This window comes from Heterocephalus glaber, unplaced genomic scaffold (genome assembly GCF_053883595.1).
Source record: "Heterocephalus glaber isolate CG9 unplaced genomic scaffold, H.glaber_assembly_v1.0 deba00000331, whole genome shotgun sequence".
NCBI lineage: Eukaryota > Metazoa > Chordata > Mammalia > Rodentia > Bathyergidae > Heterocephalus > Heterocephalus glaber.
In genome coordinates this window covers 64,445,073-64,466,688 of record NW_028258142.1, presented here as the reverse complement: position 1 = coordinate 64,466,688, position 21,616 = coordinate 64,445,073, and the positions used below count along the sequence as shown (strand labels likewise).

General features: G+C 43.3%; 1 protein-coding gene across 13 annotated transcripts in view; it reads right to left on the bottom strand.

Annotated features, from left to right (window-relative positions):
- Positions 1–21,616, bottom strand: part of Ptprm (protein tyrosine phosphatase receptor type M) — a 675,227-nt gene that overhangs the window by 495,237 nt on the left and 158,374 nt on the right. The gene's annotated exons all lie outside the window — the stretch shown is intronic.

The following is a 21,616-nucleotide window of genomic DNA, read 5'->3' as shown; positions in this document are numbered from 1 at the left end:
CAAGGCACCTTGAATACTACATACTTTCTCTCCATTTTCCTTGAGAAGTGAAACTAACTAAAATATACACAAAGTAACAAGAGCAATCACACAATCCATGGGCAGCACATGGTCCAGAAGTGGCTAAACTGTAGGGGTTCACTAAGGCAGCCCAAGGCCCTGTGTAACCATTATCATTATCCTCAAATATCACAATGTGATCTCCTTATCATTACCCCCAAACATTACCATGTACAAAATGGCTCACATTAGAACACAGCCTGTGCTGTACTTCAATTTGTCTAACACTAGGATGCATCACAGGACCCAAGAACATATACCTACATGCTTAAAAATAAATAATGAACAAGGGGAGCTCTGGGTGAAAATGGATGTTTTCAATTTAAACAAGAAATCTGTGTCAAGACAGTATGTTCTCCATCAACAATAAAAGGACTACGTACTCAACAGGGACCGAGAGCTGTCTTCCTTTTAATCACTTTGACACACTTACGGCTATGGTGTAAATCACTTTTTAGACTTTTTTTTTTTACATTAAAAGGGATGGGGCATGAGCCCTGAAATCACCCTGCCAGATAACTGCAGAATCAAACAACTTTACAACATGTGGTTACTATTTCCTTATCTTCCCAATTGTGGGGTCACCTGTTGTTTTCAGGGAATTATGTTAGTAGAGCTAATCTATACATCTCTTTAAAAATGTTTTTTTTTTAAATTCAGTGACCTTGTTTCCACAGCAGCCTGTGAGGACAGACTAAAGCAACCCAAAATTAATGCACCTGTGATGTTTCATTTTCCAAGCTATGTGGGCAATGAGGTTTTACCAAAGACAATCTTAATATGCTTTATTCAGGTCTTCAAAATACCATGAAGTCTTACACTAAGTATGAATGCTGATTAAGGAAACAAGTCTGCTTCTCATTTAAGTCAATGTTCTCATAAATCTGAAAGTTAATGTCTGGTAGAAAAATCATAAAGGAAACATCATGGGGAAAAATTATCCACCACAAACTAATGTATTTAGTAAATACTTTGGTTATATTGTTTTAGACACTATAGGGTTCTATATTTTTAGAAAACATAATCATACCACATAGTTTTGGAATTTTGACTTTTCCCTTAGCTGATACTATAAACTGTTTTTCTGTTTTGTTTTCCTGCATTATTAGGAATTGAATCAATGGTGTCAAGCCCACTGGGGAAGGACTCGACCACTGAGCTACATCTCCAGCCCTATAAACTGTATGAAATATCAATTACTGTATATCTACAGCTCCCCTTTAATGGTGGCCGAGTTTTCTAACATGAATATAGTCCAGGGAGACAACCACCCCCAGATTGCTAGGTACTATTTATATATTATATTTCTTATTTATATATTAAGTTTTTAACAGTCATAGTCACAAAATGACTGGGGACAGATTCCACTATTTGAAGACAAATTTAAGTTTGGTTTCAAAAGTAACACTTCTCGTGTTTAAGAAATTTCCAAAATAGGCAAATCCATAGAGACAGAAAACAGAGGAGTGGGTGCCAGGGTGAGGGGAAAGAAAGGGACTGGCAGGTGATTACTGGGTACCAGGTTTCCATTAGGGGTGATGAGGATATTCTGGAACTAAATAGTTCCGATGGCTGCACAGCATTGAGAGTGTATTTTACTCCAATAAAAATTAATCCTATAACTTAAACACAACCAATATTTTTCAAAACAAATTTCAAAAAGAATCACTAAAAATACTGCCCACACATTACGGTTCACTCACGCACCTCTACTTTTATAAATCAAAACCAAAACTGGGTACTTGCGTGCTAATTTTTAACTATATTGTGTCTTGACAAGTAGATGTTTTCGACAAATTTACCAGACTGACCAATACAAGATGGAACACAAACAGCACTGAACATCTTGTGTCTGCAGTATCTGTCTAGCAGGCTACTATAAATACAGCGTCACTGTGAAGAGAAATAGCCTCAGTATTTATAACTAGAAGCCAGACGCCCACTGGTAACAAAAGAACAGTGAAGTTTATTTGTAAAGTATTACTTTATTATAAATTCTGGCTAATATAAAATGTCAAGAATACTATAAAGAAAAGTTAACGTTTTAAATGTGTATTGAGTTTGAGGAGGCCTCTTCTATCATACTGCAAGGTTTGAAAACTATATTTCTGTATTCTAATTCATTAATCATGGGAAGACTGGAAGAGTTGTAAGGTGATTTTTGATTTGCAGGCCCTGAACTTGACATTTGCTAGCTACTCTCCAGACTGTGACTAAAGAATTCACTGGTCTGTCCAGCACCTCACAGCAGCCACTCAGTCCTTCTGCAGGAGAAAGGCAGTCTTCTAAGGCTCAGTGTGGCAGGGATGCCCTTCCTTAGATCACAGAGCATTCTCCTTGGTAGGGCTCTCTTGGATCTGGAAGCCACAGGAAGTAAGGATTAAGCTCAATTAAGCCCTTTCAGAACACCAAACAAAGGCCTAAAGACACAAGCATCCAGTGCCCCAGGAAGCCACAGTGGATGAGATGCATAATTAACTCTTTCCAATGTTGTCATCTTCAATTACAGATGACCAAGGCAATGATAAACAAGCTGCTGGTCCAAGGAGGAGGCTACTCTGGATGGAGGAGGACTGAATCTTAGGGCGGACAGGCTTTAGTTGTGGGAGCATTAAATGCAACAAATTAAATCAGCCCCATAGAAACGTGGGCAGAAATCAGTGAGAGCAAATAGGACAAAGAGGAACATCTGGTCAACCCAGGAGAGGAGGAGGCAGCTCACTCACAGGTGACAGCATTTTGAGCAGCAAAGGCATTGGAAGCAGGTGGGGACAGCCACCTGCAAGTACACCAGGACAGATGAGGCCACAGGCACAGATGGAAGCCTGCCCCAACATTGTAAGGTGTTTCAGCTACATTTTAGGGACTCTGAAGACCCAGTAACTCAGGAAAGAAAAAGGACAGAGGAAATTCTGTCCTTGACACTTGGCACAGCAAAGCATTTAACTCTGTCTGGTGATCTCTCCAGGGGAGGGGGCATGGGCAGAGGAAAGGGGGCTGAAGTCACTGCATTTGGACACAGGCAACAGATTTGAAATATAAAAATAATAAAGCATGCTCACGCCCATCTTGTTATGATACTAAGAGTGCTCGGCCCCTAGAGTTATAGAGGTATTACAATCATGCATCCAGAGGGTCTCAATCACTTCCCTCGTCTCTGGGACAAAATACCTGACATCCACAACTTAAAGAAGGAGAGGTTTACCCTGGTTCATGTGTCAGTTCATAATCAGCTGGGTCCAAGGCAGGACAGAAGGCACAGGGAATGGCAGAGGACAGCTGCTCACGGCATGGCGGGTGGGAAGCAGAGAGCTCAGGGAGGAGCTGGGGAGGGAGACAGACCCTTGCAGTTCCCAACCCGAGTGACTTCTTCTGACTGGGCCCCACCTCCTAACAGCAGGTCAGCTATAAGCCCCCATGATCCAATCACCTTCCAAACCCATGAGGCTTTGGGACCCATTTTAGATCTAAACCATAACACAGAAAAAAATGACAAAAAAATTACCCTTGGGGCCTGAGCTCCGGGCTCAGGACATCATGTGACAAGGGTTATCCTGAGCGATGGAGACCAAGAGCCACTAGCTTTGCCTAGAACCCTCTGATTTGACTGCAGGCCAACAACAATATCCAGAACTGTTGGATTGCACTGAAATAAAATAACCACACTCAGCCGTGAAAGGGGTAGGGCCTTTGGCCTACCCTACCCTCTCTCCTGGGATCAGCCCAGAGTGTCGGGACACTCCTTTGGGTGGATGACCATGTTGTTCCCTGCTGGTACCCGCTGGGGAAGTGAAGGGAACGTTTATTCTCCCTCTGGCTGAGGTGGCTCAAGAAAAGGCAGGGTAAAAACTGTGCTATCCTGGGCTGAACACACACAGTCATGCAACCTTTTTTATTAATCTGAAATTAGGCACATATGTTTCCTTTCCTCAAAACTCAAAGTGGAGGGACTGTCGTGTGATATGCAGCATTGCCGGAAACCTGAGTGGGGATAAGGGACACCCACCATACACAAGCACTGACCCAGCTCCACTCCACAGCTCACAGAGTAACCAGTTTACAGAGGTTCACGTGTGTTTCCATTACCTGCTTGTTATGAATCACATCTGTCATGTCTACGACCTTGCTGTTGTATGGCATTTTGATCTAAATTCACCAAAATGAATCCATGCTTCCAAAATGTTGGATTAAAATGAAAAGTAGTGACAGAAACAGTAATGAACTTCATAGTTCAAAACAACAGTATGTTGGTGAAAAAACCCTGCCTACCATGCAAGCATACAACGCAAGTTAGAAGATGCCAGTGCAAGACAGAGTCCAGAGGAGTGATGTGATCGTAAGTTTGGCACAAATAGAGGAAGGCAGATAGATGCTGTCTTAGTTACTTTTCTCTCACTGCTGAGACAAACTACCTGACACCCCAAGTTAAAGGGGGAAAGGTTATTCAGTTCACAGTATGTAGAGGTTTCGGTCCATAATTGGTAGGGTGGGTGGCACACAGGCATGACAGAGGGGAAACAACATGGTTTGCACAAGGTAGCAAAGGCAGTAAGTGACCTTAACAGCATCTCTCTGCTCCTTTTCTCTTATTCAGACTACCGGGTCTGGGGCAGTGCCAAACCAATCACTCACGTGCAGTGGTTTAGTACTCACACAGCCTTAATCCCAGCATCACACACTCTGGATTCAGCCACCTCTGAAAAAAGTCCCACCTCATCTGCACGAGGCTTTGTGTGGGCATCTAAACAGAAGCCACAACAGATGATGAAGCCCTGAAGGTCACTGTGACTTGACCAAAGGGCATTTGCCTCAAGTAAGTCTCAGGTAGCTGATCATCATCAAATTTTCATAAATGGTGACATCACAGAAAGTCTGCCCTGGCATCTCTGGGGTCTCCTACAAGGTTTCTCCACAACAAGCATGTTAATTTCCTATAACCACCTAATAAATGCTGTCAGGAAAGAAAGAAGAACCTTGAATTACAGAGGCACCATTCAAAATTGTTCTCAAAGGGGAAAAAATTACAAATCACATTTTGATAAGCTCTTAAAACCAGCTGCAAGGTTGATGAGCTACATTATAATGTTCAGGGCGCAAGCAGAGGAGTCTGCTGGCAGGCTTCCCACATCAAATGACACTGCAGGCCACCAATCTAACACCCAAATACAATAGTATTAGAAAGTCAAAGGCATTGGACAGAGAACAATTACTACCCACCATCCGTGCCAGTAGATAAACCAGAGTGCTGTCAGCAAATGAGCTTCTAGTGGACTTGAAGTTTGAAAGGAAACTGCTTGACAACCTGGGTCTTTTGACAGAAGAACATTTTCCTAATGCATTGGAGGGTAGCTTTGTCAGGCAGGATATAGCCTGGGACAAGTGTTCTAGGGTCAGTCCTACTGGAGCTCTGGCCAGAATTCTATCCAGGGAGATCAGAGGTGCACCTGGCTGCTGCTCCACACCCTGATTTATTCCCAGGGAACAGTTGGTAGGGGCAACTCAGGGTCAGAGAGTCCCATGCCAATGTTATTTTGAGGTCCCTGTCACATAAAAAATGAAGAGATGCAAAGACATGATTTTTCGGTAGTGTTATTTTCAGTATCTAGCATATTAGCACTTTAAGTAGTCAAAAATGGCAATGCAACGTAGTCATGTTATTCACAATGTAACAAATTAAAATACTAATTCATGGTACCCTAGAAGAGTGATCCAGCAGTGAACCATAGACTTGGCTGATAAAGTGCACATTTTACTGTCAATCATGTGCAAATGTCTGTGTGCCTAAAGGTTATTCCCCTGGGATAATGTCCAAAGCTGAGTGCGAGGCTCAGGACTTATGACCCTCTTATCCAGCCCAACACTGCCCCATGACCACACCCAATGGAATTCAGCATCTTATCCTTAAAACCCCACTGGCTGTTAAATAAAACAATGGGAATGGAGGCAATGACCAAGTTTTAGGCAAATAACCACATTACTGACACCCAGTACATGGAGAAAGAAATGTTTTCTCACCATGCTGAACACTGGAATTAGGAGGTCAGGTCCTAGCAGGGCTGATTTCTCATGAGGCCTCTTTTCTCACTGGGTCCACATATAACCTTTCCCCTGGGTGCATGCATCGCCCTGTTCTTCTAAGGACACTGGCCACACTGGATTAAGGCTGAACCCAAGGCTTCCTTTTAATTCAATCATCTCTTTTAAGATCCTACTTCCAAATATGGTTATGTTTTAGAGGTTGGGACTCCAACATAGGGATTATGGAGGTGGGTGGAACAGTTTTCATCCTCAATATATGGTGTTTTCCATAAATGAGGCTGTTACTACTGGATAGCCACTTGTAAAACAAATAAATGAACTTAGATCCCTACCTCACACCATATCCAATCATTAACTCAGTTATGGATCCTGGATCTCAGTGTCATTCAGAAGGAAAGTAACACAAAACTCACAAGAGAAAGTGCTCCTGATTTTGAGCTACACTGAAAACATGGTCCATATAATAAAACATATAATAAAATGACTAATTAGACTGTGTATCAGATATTGTTCTCAAGTCTGGACACATTTTCTCATTTTACTCTTACAACAACATTACGACATGAGCCATCATATTCTCTCCATTTTACAAATGAAGACACTGAGGCTCATAGAAGTCAAGTAACTTGAACATGGTTGTGGTCATAATAGGAGGTAGTAAAGTCAGAGAGCTCTTAACAAATGCCCGAACAGCTATCTTACTGTTAGGCACATTGCAGAGCCTAAGTAAAGCACTGAATGCAGCCAAAGGGTTTGAGATTCCATTTTCTCCAGGCTGAAACATCCAAATTTCCAGATTTCAAATATGGGACATTTCTTGATTTGGTCCTTGTACCGCGTGTAGGAAGAAGTTTTAATGGCTATTTAGATGGATAATTTGATAATAGTTTTTACAAATAATTAGCCCGACACAGAAACATATAATTCCAGTTACTTGGGAAGCTGTGGCAGGAAAGCTCAAGGCTAGCCTGGGCAACTTAAAGAGATCCTATGTCAAAAGAAAAATATTTAAAAAGGGTTTAGCTGGGTGGTAGAGTGCTCGCCTAGCAGGCATGAGGCCCCGTATTCAATCCCCAGTACAACAAAAAATTCTCTTGCTGGTAAAAAGCATTTTATTTTTGTCAATTTAAAGTATCACTTTTCAAAAATCATTTTAAAATTTTGGACTGACTTTTTAAAATTCTTTGCCAATCCTATAACCAGTAGATAAAAATGTTTGAGACGTACAGGGCTACATAAAGAGAGAGATCTGATTCCCAGAAAGCTGAGCACAGATGTTTTCAGAAGGGAGAGGAGAGGGCAGGAAGGCCACTGTGCAGGGAAGGGACGGGCAGGGCCAGCAGAGTCAGGGGCGCTACACCTTGTGAGACTGAACGTCTGGAGAGATGAGCCCGAATAGTCTTTATTTACCTCCACAATAAATCACTCCTTCCCAGCCCAAGGTGAAAACTAAATTAGATACAGCACACACCACCAAGATAAAGAATAATCTACAAAGTTATGATGATGTCATCTATAAATACCTACTGGTATCAATTGCTTTAAATTATGGGCTGGCATTTTGGTTTATTAGGGAGATCTTTCAGAAACATTAAAAATCTGTTTACTTTCAGTATTGATTTTTTGATAAATATATTATCCAGAGAGATTATATGCAGTGATTTCTCTGGAAAAGTTGACATTTATTCAATGATATTTGCTTTACTGAATTAAGTAGCAATGCATGCTCATATATCTTTGCTATATCTGGGAAATTATTAGAGTTAAGGTAAGTGGATATTTTATAGAAATCTTAGGGTCTAGTTTAATAATATGTAGCTTAGGGAAAGATCTCATCTCAGCTCTAGTAGTTAGGGATTAATCTTCACTGATTTTTATTCATATCACAGCATCATAAAGTTAAGTCTTAAAACATTATTTTATAGATTTGGGGGTGGGCCTTACACCTCCTAGACAAGTCTACCACTGAGCTACTGTCCCTAGACCTACTGGAAACACTTATGGGATAGATCATTTTATTTGCTTTTATGAAGATTTAGAAGCTAAATGAAAATGCCTGGCATGAATGTAATTCACGATTTTGCTTGGAATACAACACATCTGTAAATTGAATCTTCAAATTATACAGAAAGTCTTATAATAAAAAACATGACAAACTGCAAGCTCCCTTAAAATGTAGTCCCACTGGTTACAATTCATGGTTTATTTATTTGTTTGGTTAGTGAGTTTTGTGTATGTTTACTTATTTTTTTTATCCAACATTCATGTCCAGTTTTAAGGAGTTTGCAGCTACTCTCATGAATTACCTCGGAATGGTAGCTTTCTGCCCTTTTTAAACTTACTGGAGGAAAATTCATTAGCATAGCAAGTATTGGGTTTAAGAATTTGAAAACCATTAATTTTCCCAGGTGATTGGTATAAACAGCAAGAATGGCAGTAAGTTCCACAAATGGCATGGCTCTAAAGGGCTTCATAAGGACTATTATTACTGAAAGCTTTTACTGAGTTGTCAAAGGTGAGATCTTAGAGACCTCTTTAAGGCACTTAAATTAAACATAAGGGAACCAGGAAGGAACAAAGGAATTCACCTGAATCAAAAGACCTCCTTGAAACTAAATGCTTTAAAATTCCTTTTTCTCTGTGGGTGGGTCTGCAATGGGCCAAGTGAGGATAGCCTCCTCTGCTCCCTGTCCTGAGCCCCAAAATCGCATCAACATTTGCCCTGCTGCCTACAAACAGAGCCAACACCTGGGATTTACACTGCACCAAAGCCTGGGGCGGATGTGGCCCGTGAAGGGCCCATGGGATTTCTGTGGTGCCCTGGAGCTCAAGAGTTCTCTGCTCTGGGCTTTGCTGTGGATAGGTCCTTAAAAACAAGGTCTTATCTACTGGGGAAGGTCAGGAAGGACAAAGAACTTATGCAGTGCAAGAGTAAATAAGACTCTTAACTCGCCAAAGGCAGGGAGGGAAAGAAGGGCAGGAGGATACGGTCATTTGTCCATTCTTAACACCTGGCCCTGACCCTTAACTGGAGCCAAGCTGGATACCCGGGGCAGGTGGCAGTGGCCCCAGTAACAGAGACAGAATTGCATGTCTGCATCTGCTGGGTGACACGGGAATTATCCAGGTTAGAAGGCAGGTGGGGCTTCTGGCTGGCTTACTGGGAATCTATTAGAGAAACTTAAATGAGAAAAAGACAATGGTACCCACATTCTGGAGTAAAAAGGTGACTGCTCAAACCAGCCAGAGCTCTGACTTTAATCGCAGAAAGGCTGCAAGGAAAGAGCTTACTGTTTCCCCTTTCTGTATGAGGGTCAGCAATGCATGAAGCAAACAGAGACATTTCCTGAAGATATCCTGTCTGAGAGGGTAATGCCTCCGTTCCACCGGAAAAGGACAATGATGCCCTCAGGATCCTGTGAGATCTGCATTGGACAGCAACTCCAGCAAACAGGACAATGGTAATCTGGCTTTCTTGATTTCATCTCCCACGCTTCTTAGGCCAGCCCTGTTCCAGTGTTCTCAGCCTGCTCAGGCAGGCTCCAGATATCAAGATCTCCATGAAGTCAGCCCCAGGTTTCAAAGGCCACCATTACAGGGAGACAACCAGTAAACGGAATTCATCCTTAGCGAGTCTAGGCCACTCCATGAATTTAATTTTTCCTTCCAATAAGTGCATGGGTTCTGTTTTAATACTTGATCCTATGTCCAGTCAATCAAGGGCCTCCTGCACTGACCTGAGAAATCTTGTAAGTCCTTCAAGAAGTTCTTTATCAGAACCAAGATAGAATACATAAAGGTACAAATTTCAAATGATGAATGTCATTATACTGTATACCTAAAATGTACCAATAAAGTTAATTTTAAAAATAAGTTCTTTATCTCATAGGAGGCAAAAATAGTGCCTGTCCATGGTAGGTACTTCGTGAGTATTTATTTTTTTAAAAAACAAGACACCAGAAAGGTAGTCCACTTCTTTCTTCTTCCTTGAGTTTAAATATTAACTATAATAGCTGGACAAATCTATAAAGATCACCAGATTCCCCTGGGAAACTTTCTGCAGCTACATTAACATAAAATTCAGACAATGTTTATTTATCATACTTTTTAAATATTAGCAAACGCTGTTAGCTCTCATCTCTTCCTCTCTGGAAATAAATGGGTTGCCTTACATAATCAGGCTATTGATGGGAGATGTGTGGCTGCAAATTAACTTATGGGATATGTTATCGATTCATAGGTAATTTCCATCAAGCACCATCTCCGAGTCTCCCGGAAAGGTGTTTAGTCAGTCCTATATCATTTTGTCACTCTACACTTCATAAAAAAAGGAGCTGCAATGATTCCATCATCCCAATACATATGACAGTTCCACAGCTAAAAATCTCAGAAGCAGCACCACTGAATGAATTTAGACGGGCTCACTCCAATATAAGTTAAAATAATTCACTTTATCCCACCCTTGACCCCTGAGAAATCCTAAACTCAATCTCAAGTATATGAATATTAATCCTACTTTAAAATTTCTCTAGAGCATGAAATTTCACAAGCTCAGTCTTCAAAGAATTAATAATATTTGCATATAGTCATGTGGCATTATGCAATGTCATTTTGTATTATTTCATTTGCTACTGTAGTGAAATGCGCATGTTAGTATAAAGAAGGGCTACCTCTCAGTAACAGGAATGAACAATACTGTATTTATTCAAACAGAAAAAAATGAATTATACATTATAAAGGGATTTCCTTTTTGTGTGTTCCCAAAATCTTTTCCCTTCTGTGTTTTCTGTCCTGACTCCCCCAAGCCTTTAGCTATGGTCATCCAGGTAGGGACATCACTCAGGAGGGCCTAAATTTAGCAGTTCTCCAAGTGTCTCCCGGGGAACTGTGAAATTCCCAGGTCCTTTTAGTGAGGTCACAAGATCAAAACTGATCAAGATTTATAATAATAATAATAAATTATTTTACTTTATTATTCTCATTTCATGCTCAACTGCTGGTGGAATAGATGCTTATGAACTCTTGGGTTTTCAAAACTTCTCAGTTCTAATTTCTAATCCTGAAAGTAACAACTGATATTGCTCACATGAACAAAAGTTCTTTGGATAATTTTGAAACCTTTTTTTTTTTGGCCATTCTGGGGATTGAACCCAGGACCTTGAGGTACCTTCCCAGAGGCTTCTAAGGCCAAAGAGTTTGAGAATCAGTCCCCAAACAGGCCCACGGCCTCAGTGGCCTAACACAAGGAAGATTATTTCTCACTCGGGCCGAGGGAGACGTGGACAGCAGGGGATGTCATCTCCAACCTACCTTGCACAGGAACTCTCTTGGTCCATGTTCTGTTGCTACAGCAGAACATCACATGGTAGAGTTTATCAAGAAACATTTATTTCCCATAGAGTCCAAGGGCACTGGGCCTGTAGCCAGCAGTCACTTTCCTACTGTCTCACAACTCGGCAGAGGGCACCACATGGTGAGAACAAGGGCACCTATCTGCTTGGCTCTCTTCCTTGTCTTTCAAGGTCACTAATGCCATCATGGCTCCCCACCTGCCGTGTGACCTCGCAGACCCCTAAACTGCCCCCGGAACACCAAGGCAGCCGCCTCCGAGCACCATCAGCACAGGAAGCTGGGGCTGGAACTTCCCGTGAGCTGGAGGGTCACCTAGCTATAGCCAGTGCCCAGGCCACAAGCTTCTCAGCGCTTCCACAATCACCAAGCCGGAAACAGGCACAGAGAGCATGATGGAAGCTTCCACCAGAGAGTCAAACGTGCTGTTTCCATGCAGTCCACAACCAAAGCGGGTCTGTCTGCTGGAAATCACAGGCGACACAGATGCACAATCTCCCCGTGTGTGTAAAAGGTGTAGAGTGGAGCAGCCACCCAGCGTCACTCACTGTCACAAGAGCTGTGTCTTGTCACAGCTCACCTCTTCCCAGCCTCTTCCAGAAGCCTTTACCTCAAGAACTGCAGGGCCTCACAACACACATTTGTGCAGAGATACGATTCAATTTGACATGCACACGCTTAGTTATTTAAACTTGGACTTTCCCCCAAAAAGAACTGCTGCAAAATCCCAGTGTTAAGAAACTCTATTTCAGTGATGTTTGCCAAGCTGATATCTGCTGCCATTGTGTAAAATGGGCACTCTGAGAGCCGTGGTTTGACCAGAGCCTAAAACTAATTACTTCCTATCATTTGTGCCATCAACAAATGCCTCACACCTTTTTATAAGAGTAAGACCCAGACCAGTTCAAATAAATTAATATTTCTGGCTGAACCCACTCACCCAGCCCAAGTAACAAATTCAGATGTCACTGGGAGAAAGACCCAATGGCTTCCCCACTGAAAACTGCACTCTGTATCATTTTGTTTTCCAAATAACAAGCACTGATTGCAGTGCCAGAAAGGTCACTTGTCATGGGCTCAGTTGCTGACCCACTGGCAAATTGCTGCCTGTCACTTGACAGCAAGCAGCACCAGCGGTGGGAAGGGAGGGACATCTCGTTTTCAGCGTCTCCATGTGTACAAGGTGTGGGCTGAACAGGCTGTGGCTTAAATTAGAGAGAGATAGGAAGAGCACGCATCATGATAAGAATGGACACACAGAGATTTCATAATTTCCCAGGATTACAACCAGAAGTCCCACTTACATATATTTACTTTAAAAGGCACTGGATCAAATCCAGCCTATGTCTTATGGCAGGGATTTCAATATTTTATACATTTGCTATGAGTAACAAAATATAAAATGTGTCGGTTTCAAGTTCCTTAGAAGGAACCAGATGCAACTGAGAAACAACCTTGTGTTGGAGAATTTAAATCAGTCATTTGAAAGTTGGATCTGCAATGATGTTGTCCCTCCAAGGTGCCGCTGTACTGACATGCTGTCCCCCTACCGGGTTCAGACACATGCAGCACTGCTGCATAATCAGCTGTTTCACAATGTCCGCCCACCAGATACAGCATTCTGACTGTCCAGCAGACAATTCATTAAACAGCTGTATTTATTTCTCCCTCAACCGCTTAAGCTGTGAAATATCACATTAAGATATAATTTATCACAAGCTCCTAGAACAAAGTATTGGTTAACTAGGCATTAAAGTCCACTTATTTAAAATAATGATCTGCACAATCATTTACTGGCACTTGCCAAAAAATCTCACATGAATTTTTTCTGAATTCAGCCCTATATGATGGACAGAATACAAATGCACACAAGAATGTTTCTAAAAATAAAATTTAATAATTCCTTATGTGCCTTCTTACAAAGTCCTAGTTAACCACCAAAATACCTTCCAATAGGATAGGGATCTTTATTCTTGAGCCATCCATTGGGGCATAAAACCACAGCATGAAGTATTTGTCCTATTTTAGAAAGTCCTAAAATTACATCCCTGAAGTTAGTTGCTCCACATTGGTGTTACGCAAGCCCACAGGCTCCAGGGAGCATCAGGAAATGCTCAGAAAGGGAAGCCATGGCACAAGGGGGGTTTCCGAAATATAAAAACTTTCAATGCAATCTGACAGTGTAGCATTTGCCTAAAATGTTATCAGTGGATAAAAATCACGCTGGCAGGGCATAGTGAGAACCTCAACAGCGTATCCTTTGTTTCCCACATCTGCACCACAAATTTTGCTTGGATTCAAGAGCACAGAGAAGCTGGAAGGAGGGTAAGGAGGATGGACTTACAGACACCTCACCTCAACTGAAGGATGGTCAGCTCAACCCTATGCACACCGGGTGCCGGCGGGGGCTCTCATTTCAAGAGAAATGCCCACTCCCTCGATTTTATGCAGAAATCCAAATAATGGCTCCTTAAAACTTCACTACGCAATCTCCTAAAAACAAGGGCATCCTCCAACACAGTCATATGCTTTTCTGATACTTATTTACACATCAAATTTGCTTACTACATGTTTTCCTCATATACTCTTATCAGAACTTTGGACTTCAACTCTTCACGTGCTCAAATATTTTCTTTTCTGCTCCCTTTGCCAGAAATCAAGTCAGATACCCAATCCCCACCCTACAGCCCAGTTCCAGGTCTCTGCTGCAAACCTCAGGGCTTCTCTCCCTCAGGGACAGCTGAGGCTCTGGAAATCACCTGCACACTCTGGCTCCACACCCCCGGTCTGACGTTCCTCCTGCTGCATCCTGGGCCCTCACGGCCCTGTACCCTCTCCGGGGAGCCACCTCTTCCTGGAAGCCTGCTGCTCACCCTCACTGGACTCCTGACCCCCACCAGCCACCACCAGAGGACACTGCCACCCCACCGCGTCTCCCAGGCCCGGAAGCCCAGAGCCTGCCCTATCCCTCCATACCCAGTGCCCATGCTGTGCCACATACAGTACTGACGGGAGCCCAATGTCTCTTACTTACCTGTAGGTTCTTGGACCATGGAAAGCCCTGAAGGCCTTTTGGGAGCATCCTGTGCCCACTCAATGTGTCTGTGAGAAGCAGGAGGACCAGACTGGAATGCTCCAGCTGGTGCTGCACCAGCCTGACCCCGAAGTCCTGGAGGTCCTGAGCCCCAGCCACTGTGCAACTGCCCTGGACACAGTAGACATGGCTACCCCGAGCCTGGAGCAGTCCAGCCTTCAGGGAATTATCCCTAGTGGCCTCCTCATCTGCCACACCCTCCGCAGTTCTGAACGAAATCAGTGCTCAGAAGACCAAGGCACTGCCAGGTCCCTTTCCTGGACTCCACTGCCAAAGTGGGCTCTTCCCTGCCAGCAACCTGCCCCTGGCCCGCACAGGTGGAATGACCGCCCCATCGCCCCAGTGCTCTGGCTGGTGTTGTCAGCTCCACCCTCCTCTGCTCTGCCGGAGACCCACAGCATCTGTCACCAGTCCCCATTCATTCTACTGCTTGGCTTCACATGACCCTTACGGCGTCATCCTGTACAATTTTACAGGAAATTAAGCACATTTATACACTGACTACTTTGAAAACTTTTAGCAAATATTTAAAATACAGCTAGCCACTACTCTTTAAGTTTCCAACCAACCCGTACAGGAATTTCAAAGAAATGTAAAGGAAAACATTTGTTGAACACTAAATGTAAACTAATGAAATAAGCAGCCACATAATACAATGGCTGGTGTTGGCCAAAATGAAAGAGTTAAATATTAAAAATTGAGTACTTTACAAACAACGATGGCCTTCACCTTTGCAAGTAAAAACAGAATCTCTGAAAACATTGAGAAGACACCAGCAGGAGCACACTTACATGAGGTGCTTCGGAGTGGTCAAGTTTATAGAGAAAGAAAACGGGACTGTGGCTACCCGGCCTGAGGTACGGGAAGCGGGTCTGTGCTTTAAGGGCAGAGTCTCTGTTTGCAAAGACATGGAAGTTTTAGAGATGGATGCTGGTGATGTTCCCGCCACAGTGCGAAGGCACTAAGGTCAGCGAACTGTACTGAAAGACAGTTAAAGTGATCAATTTTGTGTTCTGCATATTTTATTACAATTCTTCAAATGCAGGAACCTCAAATCAGATGCAGACTCTGAGGGCTACTGTGATCCACTGCTGAGACCTCCGCGGAGGGCAGCGTTCCTCCAGCTGGCTCTTGGCTTCCAAGTCAGCGTCCTGCTCCTCCACAAGTGGAATCAGAGGGGACACAGACTCGGCTGCTGCAGTCCAGCACCTCTGGCAAGCCCCTGGTAGTCATTCCATAAAATGTCGGCATCACTGCTTCCAGAATCCTCAAGAACACCAAAATCCAAGAGCGCACCAGTCCTTTTGATAAAATGGCACAAAATTTGCTGTGTGTGTCCTCTCGTGCACTTTCACCCATCGCTAGATGACTTACAATGACCAGCACAATGTCAGTGCCATGCAAACCTTGTCACACTGCACTGTTTAGGGAATGACAAGGAAACAGCCTGTGTGAGCTCAGTAAAGACTTTCACATCGGTAGAATTCAGGGGTGGAATCAGTGGGTGTGGAACCTCAGGAAGCGGAGGGCAGACTGCATTACTAACACTTTACAGAAGAGGAGACTAAGAACGGGGACTTGGCCATGGTTGACCGCATGACAGTGTGGAGCAGCAGCTGAGCGGGCACGTGGTGTTCACCTGATGGGATCCAGGCAGAGGACACCTGAGAGAAAAGACTTCCGGCACCCGCTCCACTACCACAGCTGCACAACTTCGAGGGTCACCCAGGGGCTCTGGGAAGAGCGACAGCGCGGGCTGATTTTCTCACAGATAAGCCCAGGCAAGTTTTTCTTCTTTGAACTTTGGTTGCACATGGTATAAAACACGGATAATGCGACCCAATCTCTCAGAAGCATCATGAGGACCGAATGATCTAAAGCAAAGAGGCCAAATTTCAAGGGCTGAGCGTCACTTCTGTTGCAGGGTTACCTGGTTTTCTAGGACAGACTGATCTCAAAGTGCTGCTTTGCCACTTGCTTGCAGTCCAGACATTTTCTTACCTTCGCTCTTGTTTTGTTTGACTGTTTTAAGGGACAAAGCAGACAGGAAAGCTAAATTTGACGCTTCTGTTTGCAAAGTCTGATGTACTGCACATTGGATTACCTTTTAAATATTCACCACCTCATTAATAAATGAGGGCAAATACGATTGACACCATATAATCTTTTACCCATCCAGGAACAATCAAATCAGACAGAGTGAGGCTGGAAGGTGCCCTGGGGAAGGCATCGTATTTGTTTCACCAGCGCAGAATTCCAAGCATCTATAACAATGCCTGGCACATAGCAGGTGTTTAATAAATATTTGCAGAACGCTGACTGATTGAAGAATGAATGAGATAATTAGACAACTGTCTGGATATTCGGTGCCAAAAATGTTTCTCTCTGGATACACGCTGAAATTTAAGGCAGGAAAAAATCATCTTTTCTCGCTCACAGTCTTTTTCTCTTCATTACTCACCAAATTCTGTATGAGCCCTGAACTGTGAATAAATAGGGAGGCCTTCCCAATCGCAAGGAAAATAAGGCTGATACATACAGCTGAAGAGAAAACTTCAATTACTTTGTCGGCCAATCTATCATCTTTCCCACATGAGTAGCCCATGCTAAGCAAATCTATTTAGTCATTTTTCTATTCTCTGGGTCATCACGGTCCTTGCACCAAGCATGTGGAGGGCTGGTCCGCCTGGCACTTTCATCTCGCTGACTGTCATCTAGCACCCCAGGACGTGACTCAATCCTCAGTCGCAGCATGGCCCTGAAGATGAGCAACCTCCCAGGCCTGAGAGGCAACGGAAGACTCAGAAAGTAATGTGAGCTTTCTAGACCTTCAAGCCACGCTACCAGCGTAGGAACTGAGAGAATTCTCTTTGCCCAGCACTAGGACCCAAATTCACTTCGCAGCAGTGCTTTTAGAGATCAGATATCCTAAGAGGGCAATGTGGCACATAAATATCAACTCTATCAATATCAAATAGCTATGCTATAAGCTACCTTTACATTTTCAAGACTATGGACAAGTTTATTATTTAATTCATTTTCTGTTTTATGGAACAGGGTTGCCTTTTTATACAAAAGCTATGAAACTTTTTAAACATCAATTCTATAGAACAGGACAGGTGAGGGGCAAATATTACCCAGCAACAAAATATAACTACATCAGGTTGCTGTCAAAGTCGGCAGGTATTTTCACATCATAAAACACTTCAGAGTCAATACTTCATCCCTATGACCATTACACAATGTGCGGTAGCATCCAGGGGGAAAATGCAGTGGTGCTCACAAAGCGTCCGGGTTATTATTGTTCAGATCCCTAATGTGGGTTTCTGTGCTCAGGGTGGTAACCTTTATGATGAAGCTTAACAAAATCTCTCCATGGATGATGGAGAAAATCAATTGAAATGAAATGAACTGCATACTTACTAATAAAAAACAGACTAGAGCCCAGCATGACATGATGGTGCTCACGACTGTAATCCTAGCACTTTGGAAGGCTGAGGCAGGAGGACTGCAAGTTCAAATCCAGCTTAGGCAGTTTAATAACTTAGCAAGACCCTGCCTGAAAGTAAGAAATAAAAATCAGGTTTAAGATGGAGCTCAGTGTGGAGGCCCTGGGGAGGAAAGGGAGGGAAGGAAGCAATGGAGGGGAGGAGAGAGAGGGAGGGACACAGGTTGGCTGGCTTGAAACAGTTTCACAATTGGAAAAACTGTCATAGTTCAGCACTAGATGCAAAAGTCTAATCTCCTGCTACATAGATGCTGAGTTTAAGCACAAACATTTAAATGGCATTTGGTATTTATGTGTTCTAAATATGCATTTCAGAGAGAGCATCACTGCCTAAGCGTGGCTATCAGTTCAGTCTGTACAAAGCGCCAGAGTGTATTTAAATTCTTAGGATTGTGGTTAAAAATAACCTCACACATGAAAAACAACACAGAGAAACAAGTTCAGCAGCATTTGATTTAAAACATGGGAACACGGACTTCAAAAAGGGCACGGGAAAGGTAAAAAGCTAAAACTTTGGGCAAAAACTTTAGTCTCTGTCACCATTTTTAAAACGCATCTGATGGATTCTTTATTTACTAGACTCACACCAGTGCAACAAACACTGGGTACTAAATGAGAACGAAAACTGCAATGCTTTTTCAGCAGACGAAAAGCTGAGAAAGAGAATTCCTAATCTTGCTTATTTTCTTTGATTTTAATAGCCCAATGTTTGGAAAACCAAAGAAAATGTGAAAGAATGCTTGTATATTAATAATTTAATATGGAAACAGAAAACTACACCAGAGTCCCAAACAGCAATGTTTTGCTGATGCCAAAATGGTGTGAGACAGAGGTCACAGAATTCGCCAGTGAAGAGCCAGGGAAATCGCAGCAGGCTCTGCAGACCAACCTCTGTCTCAACCCCCCAGCTCTGCTCTACAGCCTGGATCTGCCACGGGCAGTGTCTAAATACGCAGGCCTGGCTGTGTGCTCATAAGACTGTTTATGGACACAGAAACTTGGATTTCGCATGTCACAAAATGTGTCTATTATTCTTTTTCATCATTTAAAAACACCAACACTATTAGCAACTTGCAAGCCAAACAAAACTGGCAGCAGGCTGGCTGTGGCCTGCAGCCCTTGGTCTGCCAACTCCTGGTCTGCAGCTGGGGAACACAAGGGAGAGCGAATCCAATGCTACTGGAAATGAAGGTTTAAACACATGGACCCACCACCCAAGTACTCTGAGAAACTGGAAAACTCAGCTTGTTTATGCAGGAGAGGAGCAGCTCTAGAATGTGTTTTTGAAAGGAATCAATCACAATGCACATATTAATGATAAGGGGAGAAGGTAAGAGGGCAGAAAGGAGGGGGAGAAAACATCTTGAAACTAAACACTACTGAAAACTCAGGGCTGTCTACAGGGTCGCTCAGTTTTACAACCCTTGTACGTATCTCAGCATAGGACAGGAAGAGCATCTCTTAACTGCAGTATTAGAGATTCCCCATTTTCTTGTATTTTGGAGTATTAAGATATACCTAACGAAATATCTTGGTCTCATCACGAAATTCTAAATCAAAACACGAAATTCATTCACTGGTATACCTTAAACATTCAACCTTTTCTTAGTGCACCTGCACTGTGACTGCAACCTGTCTGTCACATGAAGTCAGGTGCAGAATTTCCCACTTGTAGGGTCAGGTTGGCATCTGGAACTTTCAGATTCTGGCCCATTTCTGATTTCTCATTTTCAGGCTCCACCTGTAGAGGTCAGTTTACAAGCTGAGGATGCTCACTGCTGACAGCTCTGTGTGGAGGATGTAACTCCTCTTTTGGCACGTGGGTCGCTGGGCATAATTCTGCTTCCTGTCATAACCCGCTGGGCTTCTGCTGGGAAAACTGCTCCAGCACACGTCTAGCTTGCCCCACATGCAATTATATACAGCCTCATGATTTTGATTTTTTTACTTTTTTTCCCCCGTGTAGGTAAATTCCTAGAGGCATAATCATTTCTTATAATCCTTCCTCTCCCACAGTAATGACCATCATGTTTAGTTTATGCGAGAGTTCAAGAAAACTACAGTGACTAAAGTTTACTTAATTAATGGCAAAAAGAAATACCAGTATTTGGGATTCTATGTTATAGCAAAAACTGAATGTGACCAATGCTCGGAAACCACCCCCCCCACAAGCACGGGCAGAGGGTAAAGACAGTCTTTCCACACTGGCACCTCACACCCAAACTACCCTGCACCCAAGCAATGAGCCGCACCATTTGGGGGTGCGGCTGGTCGAGGTCCAGGGCACAACCTCTGCAACCAGCAGAAATCACCTGGATCTGACAAAAATGGTAGAAGACAAAACATCCTGAGACCTCACATTAACTATCAGGTATTCATTCTGTCAACAGACAGAGGTGGAATCAATGGAACGTGCTACCGGCCACACTTCACTACTCCCCAGGTGGAAGGCCCCCCAGGCCAAGAGTCTGTACATGCTTGCCCTCTGTTCCTTGCTGGTGACACCGTGCCTGTGACCTTTCCTGCCATTCTGCAATGGCCCCTGCCAGGATCCCATCCTGTCCATGTCTCAGAAGCAGACAGCTTAGCCAGAGGTGGAAGGCTGGGACATGGGAAGAAAGAAAGAGACAAGATGGGCCCGGGAAAGGTGGCGCTGGTGTCTTTCAAGGGAGGTGGGTTATCTTGTGATTAAAAGCAGAATCACCAGAGGCTAAAGATTCTGCAGTTTTCACACTTCTTTTACACAGTGTATTTTTCCAATTCAAGCTTTAATCTCAAGGGCTACAATGATGAAATCAACTACCTGATGTGAAAAATTACAAATAGGGCAGCTGGGGATTTAGCTCATGGCACAGCACCTGCCTAGTGTGTGCCGGCCCTGGCTCCAATCCTGAGCACTGCAAGAAGGAAAAAAATCACAAATTCTCATCCCATGAGAAGACCATGAAGCAGCAGTGAGTGTTTTGTGACGCTGTCTACCAGGACTAAGTCTAGCACCCTCCCGACTGATGGCGAAGCCACAGTGCTGAAAGACTCAGTGCTCCTTTCTTTCAAACCATAAGGAGATTCAATGTGGGAAGGCGGGCTAGGAATGTGATGGGCGTCATGATAAAGCTTAGTCAGAAGAGCACCGCACTCTCCCTCATGTTTCAAAGCTACTTTTAAAAGCTTATTTACTTACTAAATGTAAACACTGCAATTACTCTGTGTACATTAGTGAAAAGCTTTACATTCATTAAAAAGTACGAACTGCATTGCACCTGAAACCCAAATCAGAATGTTTCACCCATTTGAGCTCCACATCAACCTACAAATCTGAAATTTTAAAGGGATGCCCCAGTCACAGCCTGAAAAGGGGTCCAGTGCACGGTCCAGCTCCAATATGATAAGAGGCCCCTAGTCTCCATCTTCCTACTCTTCCTTCCAAAAGAACTTCAATTCTCGCTGGTGTTTGTGAAATACACATCTTTTACTGAGCAGAAAATCCACTAAGCCCCATCTATGCATCGCCATTGTTTCTTCCTTCAGAATGCTTCTAAGACCCCCGACTTCCCAGGAACAAAGGG